Genomic DNA, 10,391 nt, shown 5'->3' on the forward strand with positions numbered 1-10,391 from the left:
GTAGGTGGGTGGACGCCGTGTGGCCAGTCGCCGCCTCGATTTCCATGTTTGAGACCATTAAAAGCCGACGACCAACCTTCCCGCGGCGCGGCCGATGCGAACCGCCGCGTCCTCTCGCTGACAAGATGCCCCCGCCAGCGAAAATCGTCGTCTCGCGAGGCGCCGACGCGCCTGATTCGCGCCCTTCGCGAAGAGGCCGCCACGGGGTTACCGGCGCTTCTATTGGGCTCGAAAAAGCACCGGCGCTATTTGAGGCGCGCTGGTGCAAGCCCATTTTCGATGCCCCCCCCCCCCAGAATGTTATCGGGGCCTCTATCAAGGCCGCCGGTGGAGATGCTCTAAGAGACCCAAGTTTTACACGCACAAATTAACAAATCACATGTTCTCCTATTTGAACTGAACATAGTTCAACCAAAAAGTGAACCCTAGCCGCCACATAACCACGCCGCAAGGCTGCGGGATCCCTCTCCATATTTGATATTCTGGAAGTAGGAGGTGGGAGCCGTTGATGTAACTAGCCTAGGTTTTATTTCAATTTCTGCTCCGGATTCTATCCGGAAAACTCTTTGTATTGATATTATGTGATCAATAAAGTGCCGTGTCCTGTCAAAAAAAATTCTAGGCGTTCCATGTGTAGTCGGGAATAAAGTTATGAGAACATATCCCGTGAAACATATCAAATCCTGCACCACCTACACCCTTGGCACATGAGAGTTGGATTGAAATGAAAGAGACATGAGTTCGTGTGGGTCCACCAAAAATAGCGGAAGTTACTCTGAGGTGATCTGGAGGCGATCGCGTCTAAGCTAGGGTTTTCCTCTTGAGGGTGGGTGCTTTCTAGCGGCGGCGATCGATCTCGACGGCGAGGTTGTGTCTCTGACGGTCTGGTGTGGGTGTTCTCGCGCCTGTGTTGTGCGTGGGGCATTTTGGATGTGGTGCTATGGCGTCTTCGGCTCGTACACCATCTTAGAACGGTGGGCGACCCAGGGCGCCGTCGCGTTTGCCTGCAAAGTCGACCATAGATGATCTGGCGGCAGGTCTCTCTACGAAATTAGGCGATCTCCTGCTAACGGATAAGGAAGTCGCTAGGCTGGTGATTGAAGGTATCAGCGTTGAATCTGTTCCACGGCCGAAGTGGGCTATTGTGGGTAAGGTCTGTTCTCCTCGCAAATTGATGATGAGTGCTTTTGAAAAGGTAATGCAGAGGGCTTGGGGACTGCATAGATATGCTCACTTTATGGACATTGGTGACAGTAGATTTGTTGTCCGATTTACCTCGGAATGGGGTTGGAATCATGTGATGCGTATTAGGCCATGGCAGTTTGATTTCAACATGGTGCTGTTGAAGGTTTTTGATGGAATTGTCCGTCCGTCAGACATGACCTTTGATTCGCTTGATATTTGGGTTAGAGTGTTGGACCTACCCATGGACATGATGAATAGGAATTTTGGGAAGGTGATAGGAGGTTGGATTGGCAAATACATCTCAGTGGATGTGGATGACGAAGGAATGGCTTGGGGTGAAGAGCTGAGAATAAGAGTTGAGATACGTGTTGACCACCCTTTGCCCAGGGGAGTTAATGTGAGAGGACACCCGTACCCTCGAGAACACCCCCGTCGGACCCAACGAAGGGAAAAGATTCGATGTACACTGGCAGAGACAAGTACCGGAACCCGTCACCTCCACCCCGGATCCCGCGTCCTCCTCCACCACCTCGCCGCTGAAGTCCAGTCGGAAACACCAGACCCAATGGGCCTGGTGGAATCAACATCCGCGACAACCTGGTACCTCGGAGGAATCAGAACACGGAGCGCACGTCGGGGCCTCGTCGGAGCCGGAACGAAGAACGAGAGCCTGAACCCAGCAGAAGCCGGAACGACGGAAGCGACCGCCATCACGGAGAAGGTAGCCACCGAAGCCGGAGTCAGCAGCAAGAAGGGCACGGAGAATCTGAAGGAGGAAGCAAAAGGTCCCAGCGGCCCCCTTGCAGATCTCCCTCCCCACCACCAAGTGGAGGAGGTGGAGGCGGAGGCCGAAGATCTCGCTCCCGTTCAATATCCCCCCGCAACGGCCCGCGTGACGCAAGGGAACATCTCAATGAATACAGATCTGAATACATTGGCCCAAAATGCTTTGGCAGGATGATCCGAGAGGAGCCAACGCCAAAAGGCTTGAACCTTAAGCTACCCGGAAATCTCAAGCACTATGATGGCAGCGAAAGGCCCGATACTGGATCGAAGACTACTTCAATGCAGTCAGCTTCGCCGGAGGGAACCAGAAAATAGCCTGCCGCATGCTTCAGTTGTACCTTATTGGTCCAGCTCGTACCTGACTCAGTGACCTCCCGGAAAACTCCATCTTTTGCTGGTTCGACCTGAAGATCGCCTTCGAGAAGCACTTCAGAGGCACCTACAAGAGACCTGCCACAACAAGTGACCTGCAGTCATGTATCCAGAAGAATGGTCAAACCTCACGGAATTTCCTCACCCGATGGTTAGCAACCAGAAATGAGTGTGAGAACGTGGATAACCACACAGCTATGCACGCCTTCATAGGTGGTTTGCAAAGGGGAGGACTGCTCCAGCACAAGCTCACTTGCCTGATCAATGAAAACAAGTTAACTTTGGATGACATGATCGGCATAGAAAGTACTCACACCACCGCTGACGACGACGCAGGTGGAGAACTTACAGCCACAGCCATACCCCTGCACCAGCAAAAGAAGAACCGAGACAATGGAGGCAGCAGCAACAACAATAAGCGGAAGAATCGCCCCGATGACCAAAAGAGCGGCGGATCTGACATGGTTACCATGACGTTCCAATGCGGAGGTCAAGGAGGCGGAAGAGGCCGCGGTCGTGGTGGCGAAGCCGGCAGGGGCCAGCGGCGAGCTGACGAGGTCACCGTTGCCGAAACCTGTGCTCCCCAGACATACGAAGAATACAGGGACATGCCATACTTAGCCCATATTGATCCGGCTACTGGCAAGTCCTCCAATACTAATCGCAACTGCAAATGGGTCAATGACCTCAAAACTGACCCGGAAGCGGGATACAAGCGCGCCCGGAAGCACCACCCTCGTGGCAAAGGAGGCAAGGGCAAGAACAAAGAAAAGGACGAGGATAGTTCCGAGGCGATGGATGAGGATGACGCTTCGCCGGATCTCAAAGAGGCTTCCGCAGCTAACAAATCCAACCCCTTCGTAAAAAAGAGTGTTGGTGCATACCATACCTTCCTCGGAACTCCGACGGTACGGGCCAAAAAATCGGCCCTCCGGATCCTGAACGCCACAGTTCCGGCTGTGCTGCAGTACGTCAAGTGGTCGGAAAAGCCTTGCACCTTCGACAGGGCGGATCACCCAACCATCATCCCAAAAGAGTGCTACGCCCTGGTTGTGAGTCCTCGAATCGACGGGTATGACTTCTCCAAGTGCCTTATGGATGGCGGAGCCAGCTTGAACATCATGTACCTGGAGACTCTCGAGAGGATGAACCTTACCAAGGAGCAGCTTAATCACAGCACCACTGAGTACCATGGCGTCGTTCCGGGTAAAAAGGCGAACTCCCTGGGAAGCATCAAACTTCCCGTGGCCTTCGGTGATGTTAACAATTTCCGCGAAGAGATGATCACGTTTGAAGTTGTGCCCTTCAAGAGCTCCTACCATGTCATCTTCGGCAGGCCCACCTACCACAAGTTCCACGCAAGGGCATGCTATATCTACAATAAGCTCAAGATTCCGGGTCCTAACGGTATGATCACCGTATCCATAGATTACAAGAAAGCTAGAGACTGCGAGGAGGGCGAAGCCGCCTTCGCAGAATCTGTGATATCTGGAGAGGGGCTGCAAGGCTACAGGGCCGCGGTGGATCCGAGTGAGATGCAAACCACCAAGAAGCAGATCTCCGAACAGAAGAACTCGTTCAAGGCTATGACAGACACCAAAAAGGTTGACTTCATAGTAGGCGACAGTTCCAAGCAAGTGTCTGTCAGAGCTGACATGGACCCCAAATAGGAAAGCGCGCTCGTCGAGTTCCTCCGAACTAACATGGATATCTTCGCATGGCAACCTTCTGACATGCCAGGAGTACCAAGGGAACTCGCCGAGCACTACCTCAACATAAATCCGGGTGCAAAACCGGTGAAGCAAGCTATGCAACGCTTTGGTGATAAGAAGCACTGCGCCATAGGGATGGAATTAGCAAAGTTACTAGAGGCATGTTTTGTAGTAGAAGTTATCCATACTGAGTGGGTCGCAAAACCCGTCCTTGTACCCAAAAAGAATTCTGAAATACTAAGAATGTGCATCGATTACTCCGGCTTGAACAATCATTGTCCGAAGGATCCGTTCCCCTTGTCGCGCATTGACCAAGTCATTGATTCGACAGCGGGGGCGGAACTTCTCTGTTTTCTGGACGCATATTCCGGGTATCATCAGATCCGGATGAAGAAGTTTGACCAAAAGGCGACCTCGTTCATCACACCTTTTGGCACTTACTGATACGTCACCATGCCCTTTGGTTTGAAAAATGCAGGTGGCACCTACCAACGTACGATGCAGCGGTGCCTGAAGGACCAAATTGGCCGGAATGTACACGCTTACATCGACAACATCGCGGTCATGACCCGGAAAGGATCCAACTTGATCAGCGAGCTACAAGAAACCTTCGAGAATCTCCGACGATACAAGATGATGTTGAATCCGCTGAAATGCGTCTTTGGCGTACCAGCCGGAAAACTCCTTGGCTTCATTGTGTCACGTAGAGGCATTGAAGTGAATCCGGAAAAAATCAAGGCTATCTTGAACAGCAAAAGGCCAACTTATCTCAAAGATGTGCAACGATTAACTGGCTGCATTGCCGCAATCAGTAGATTTGTTAGCCGTCTTGGCGAGAAGGCGCTACCTTTATACAAGCTGCTGAAGAAAACAGACAAATTTGTCTGGGATGATGCAGTAGATGCAACACTTCAGGGGTTGAAAGACATACTCTCTTCCCCACCTATCATGGCAGCTCCGGTTGAGTCAGAGCCCATGCTCCTCTACCTGGCAGCCTACAATAAAGTCATCAGTCTCGTTGTCGTGGTAGAGAGAAAGGAAGAAGGCTATGAGTACGGAGTCCAAAGACCGGTTTACTACATAAGCGAGGTCCTGATGGAATCCAAGCAAAGATACCCTCACTTTCAGAAGCTAGTCTACGGAGTATTCCTAGGTAGCCGAAAGCTGAGACACTACTTCCAGAAGCATCCTATGACAGTTGTGAGCAAAGCTCCACTGTCAACCATCATCAACAACTCCGACGCAATAGGGCGTGTAGCAAAGTGGGGCGTTGAACTTTATGCCTTCGACATCAACTACCAAGGCAGAACCGCGATCAAATCCCAAGTATTGGCGGACTTCTTTGTTGATTGGACTGAAGCGCCGGAGGGCACACCTGTGCCGGAACCTGAACCTTGGGTCATGCACTTTGATGGATCCAAGCAACATCAAGGCTCGGGGGCTGGAGTTACCCTGAAGTCACCAACCGGGGAAGAACTGTAGTACGTTCTGCAGATTCACTTTGAAGCTACAAACAACATGGCGGAATATGAGGCTCTACTACACGGATTGCGCATCGCTAAGGAAATCGGGACCAAGCACATCATATGCTGCGGAGACTCCGACCTAGTGGCACAACAAGTAGCCGGAACCTAGAACGCCAAAAACTCCGCCACGGCAGCTTACAGAGACGAAGTTGACAAGATCGCCAAGTGCTTCCTCGAATATGAAGTCAAGTACGTCAGGAGAGATGACAACACAACGGCAGATATGCTGTCCAAGCTCGGATCCGGCCGGAAACCCATTCCGCTTGGAATTTTCCTTGAGCATCTACGGACACCCTCCGTGAAGGGCGCCAACCCGGAAAACCCAGATGTGGCGTTTTCTCTGGCTAAGAAAGTGATGGTTATCACTCCGGCTTGGACCCAACCTTTCCTGGACTACCTCATTGACCAGAAGAAATTGCCAGAGGATGAAGTCCTCACGCGACAGGTCATCAGACGAGCAAGATCCTACACAATAGTTGATGGACAGCTCTATAAACGAAGCGCAAACGGGGTATTTCTAAAATGTGTATCAAGTCAAGATGGCATTGAAATCCTCAGAGAGATTCATGCAGGTGATTGCGGGCATCACGCCGCTCCCAGGTCACTCGTTGCAAAAGCTTTCCGGTAAGGTTTTTACTGGCTAACATCCAAAGAAGATGCTGAGAAGATCGTGAAAACTTGCCGAGGTTGTCAGTACTATGCTACTCAACCAAACGATCCGGCTCAGAGCTAAAGACCATACCTATCACTTGGCCGTTCGCGGTCTGGGGGCTCGACATGGTCGAAAAATTAAAGAAGTCATCTCCTGGCGGTTTTGAGTACCTCTTGGTCGCTATCGACAATTTCAGTAAGTGGATCGAGGCAAAGCCAGTGAGAAAAGCCGATGGTGCTACGGCACTAAAATTTGTTTGCAGCCTCGTAACGAGATTCGGCATCCCGCACAACATAATCACAAACAATGGCACGAACTTCGCGCAGGGAGAACTAAATGATTATTGCAATAACGTAGGGATCCGGCTTGACCTTGCATCTGTGGCTCATCCACAATCCAATGGGCAGATCGAGCGAGCTAATGGCCTCATACTAGCCAGAGTCAAACCTCGCCTTGAGGAACCGCTGCGCCGCGTAGCCGGAGCTTGGGCTGAGTAGTTAGATTCTGTTTTATGGAGTTTATGAACTACCCCTAACAGGTCAACTGGGTTTACGCCTTTCTTCCTAGTATACGGATCCGAAGCTATGCTCCCCTCCGACATCATCCATGATTCCACGCGAGTCTCCGCCTACAATGAAGAAACTGCCGACGAGGCTCGACAGCTATCCGTGGACCTGATCGAAGAAGCTCGGAATCTAGCTGACCAACGTTCCACCATTTACCAGCAGAAACTCCGGCGTTATCATAGCCGTCGAGTTTGAAATTGCTCGTTTAAGGAAGGTGACTTGGTCCTTCGCCTTTGGCAGGTGAAGGAACATAAGCTACAATCCCCCTGGGAAGGACCCTTTGTCATCACCAAAGTCCTACACAACGGATCTTACTACCTCGTTGATTTCCACGAGCTAAAGGACAGACCTGATAATTGGTACCGGAAACGCAAGAGGGAAGATCCGAGTGACATATACGATGAAACAGATCATCCCTGGAATATAGCACAGCTACATCCTTTCCACACTTAGCAATTTTCGGATTACATACTTTGTAACATCTATGATACATGATCAATGAAAGAAGGCATATGGTTTACTCTTTGACTCTTTTACCTCCTTTAGTTCTTCATTTTTGGATCGTGTATGTTTTCCGACTAAAAACCGCAGAGCTAGATGTTTCCGCCTAGGCGTGTATACAAGTTGAGATTTTTTTCAAAATCATCCCTTAGGACGTGAGCTTAAGTTTTCTAGTGGAAAAGTTCTCTGTTGCGAGCTTATGGATTCCGGCAACGACTTCCGGCACCTTGGCTGGGGGCTTGTTTCCGCGGTTATTGACGGATTGCCATTGGGCTTCATCACTGTCGGCGAGCTTTTTCCGGCTAAACATCTTCCGGCTCGTGGAACGTCAAATAAGCAAGCCGGAAAACTTAGAAACTAGCACTTGCTTTCCAAAAGAACGAAACATGCATTCATAAATTAAAAACGGATTGCAGGATAACTATTTTCCGCCCACATGCAGTCGTTTCGTCCTAGCTACTTCAAATGTTTCAGTTATATTACAAACCCTCGATGGGGCCAAAATGATGCATTATTTTTTCCACAGGAACCAGTCTTTTATTTCTCCTTGGCCGGAGAAGAGTGAGCCTCATTGATGTCTACTTCCCCCTCCTTTTCCTGTAGACAGTGTTGGGCCTCCAAGAGCAGAGGTTTGTAGAACAACAGCAAGTTTTCCCTTAAGTGGATCACCCAAGGTTTATCGAACTCAGGGAGGAAGAGGTCAAAGATATCCCTCTCATGCAACCATGCAACCACAAAGCAAGAAGTCTCTTGTGTCCCCAACACACCTAATAGGTGTACTAGTTCGGCGAAGAGATAGTGAAATACAGGTGGTATGAATATATATGAGCAAGTAACAATGGTGCCGGAAAATAGCTTGCTGGCGTGTAGTTGATGGTGGTAGTATTGCGGCAGTAGTAACACAGAGTAAACAAGTAAACAAGCAGCGATAGCGATATTTAGGAACAAGGCCTAGGGATTAGACTTTCACTAGTGGACACTCTCAACATTGATCACATAACAGAATAGATAAATGCATACTCTACACTCTTGTTGGATGATGAACACATTGCGTAGGATTACACAAACCCTCAATGCCGGAGTTAACAAGCTCCACAATTAAATGTTCATATTTAAGTAACCTTATAGTGTAAGATAGATCAAAAGACTAAACCAAGTACTAACATAGCATGCACACTCGTCACCTTCATGCATATGTAGGAGGAATAGATCACATCAATACTATCATAGCAATAGTTAACTTCATAATCTACAAGAGATCATGATCATAGCATAAACCAAGTACTAACACGGATGCACATACCTGTCACCATTACATCGTGCGAGGAGGAATAAAACTACTTTAATAACATTGCTAGAGTAGCACATAGATAAATTGTGATACAAATACATTGCAATCATAAAGAGATATAAATAAGCACCTCACTATGCCATTCAACGAGTGAATAAGTATTACGTGAAATATAGCCTAAGAGACCCACACGGTGCACACACTGTCACCTTTACACACGTGGGACAAGGAGTCTCCGGAGATCACATAAGTAAAACTCACTTGACTAGCATAATGACATCTAGATTACAAGCATCATCATATGAATCCCAATCATGTAAGGCAGCTCATGAGATTATTGTATTGAAGCACATAGGAGAGAGATGAACCACATAGCTACCGGTACAACCCCGAGCCTCGATGGAGAACTACTCCCTCCTCATGGGAGCAGCAGCGGTGATGAAGATGGTGGTGGAGATGGCAGCGGTGTCGATGGGGAAGCCTTCCGGGGCACTTCCCCATTCGGCGGCGTGCGCGAACGGAGACTCCTGTCCCCCGGATCTTGGCTTCGCGATGGCGGCGGCTGCGGAAGGTTTACGTGGGTTTCGTCGAACGTATCGGGGTTTTCGCGACGGAGGCTTTAAATAGGCGAAGAGGCGGCGCCGAGAGGTCGAAGGGTGCCCACACCATAGGGTGGCGCGGGCCCCCCGGCCGCGCCGGCCTAGGGTTTGGTGGGCCTGTGCCCCCTCCTGGTGGCTCTCGGGTGTTCTGGATGCTTCGGGCAAAATAGGAACTCGGGCGTTGATTTCGTCCAATTCGAGAATATTTCGTTACTAGGATTTACGAAACCAAAAACAGCGAGCAGGAACTGCCACTTCGGCATCTTGTTAATAGGTTAGTTCCAGAAAATGCACGAATATGACATAAAGTGTGCATAAAACATGTAGATAACATCAATAATGTGGCATGGAACATAAGAAATTATCGATACGTCGGAGGCGTATCAATATGACATAAAGTGTGCATAAAACATGTAGATAACATCAATAATGTGGCATGGAACATAAGAAATTATCGATACGTCGGAGGCGTATCATGATACGCCTCCGACGTATCGATAATTTCTTATGTTCCATGCCACATTATTGATGTTATCTACATGTTTTATGCACACTTTAGATACGCCTCCGACGTATCGATAATTTCTTATGTTCCATGCCACATTATTGATGTTATCTACATGTTTTATGCACACTTTATGTCATATTCGTGCATTTTCTGGAACTAACCTATTAACAAGATGCCGAAGTGCCGGTTCTGTTTTCTAGCTGTTTTGGTTTCGAAAATCCTAGTAAGGAAATATTCTCGGAATTGGACGAAATCAACGCCCAGGGGCCTATTTTGCCACGAAGCTTCCAGAAGTCCGAAGACGAAACGAAGTGGGGCCACGGGGTGCCCAAACCCTAGGGCGGCGCGGCGCCCCCTTGGCCGCGTCGCCCTATCATCTGGGGCCCCTGTGCCCCCTCCTGACTTGCCCTTCCGCCTACTTAAAGCCTCCGTGACGAAACCCCCAGTACCGAGAGCCATGATACGGAAAACCTTCCAGAGACGCCGCCAACGCCGATCCCATCTCGGGGGATCCAGGAGATCGCCTCCGGCACCCTGCCGGAGAAGGGAATCATCTCCCGGAGGACTCTACGCCGCCATGGTCGCCTCCGGTGTGATGTGTGAGTAGTCTACCCCTGGACTATGGGTCCATAGCAGTAGCTAGATGGTTGTCTTCTCCCCATTGTGCTTCATTGTCGGATCTTGTGAGCTGCC

The sequence above is a fragment of the Lolium rigidum genome, chromosome 6, assembly GCF_022539505.1.
Source record: "Lolium rigidum isolate FL_2022 chromosome 6, APGP_CSIRO_Lrig_0.1, whole genome shotgun sequence".
NCBI lineage: Eukaryota > Viridiplantae > Streptophyta > Magnoliopsida > Poales > Poaceae > Lolium > Lolium rigidum.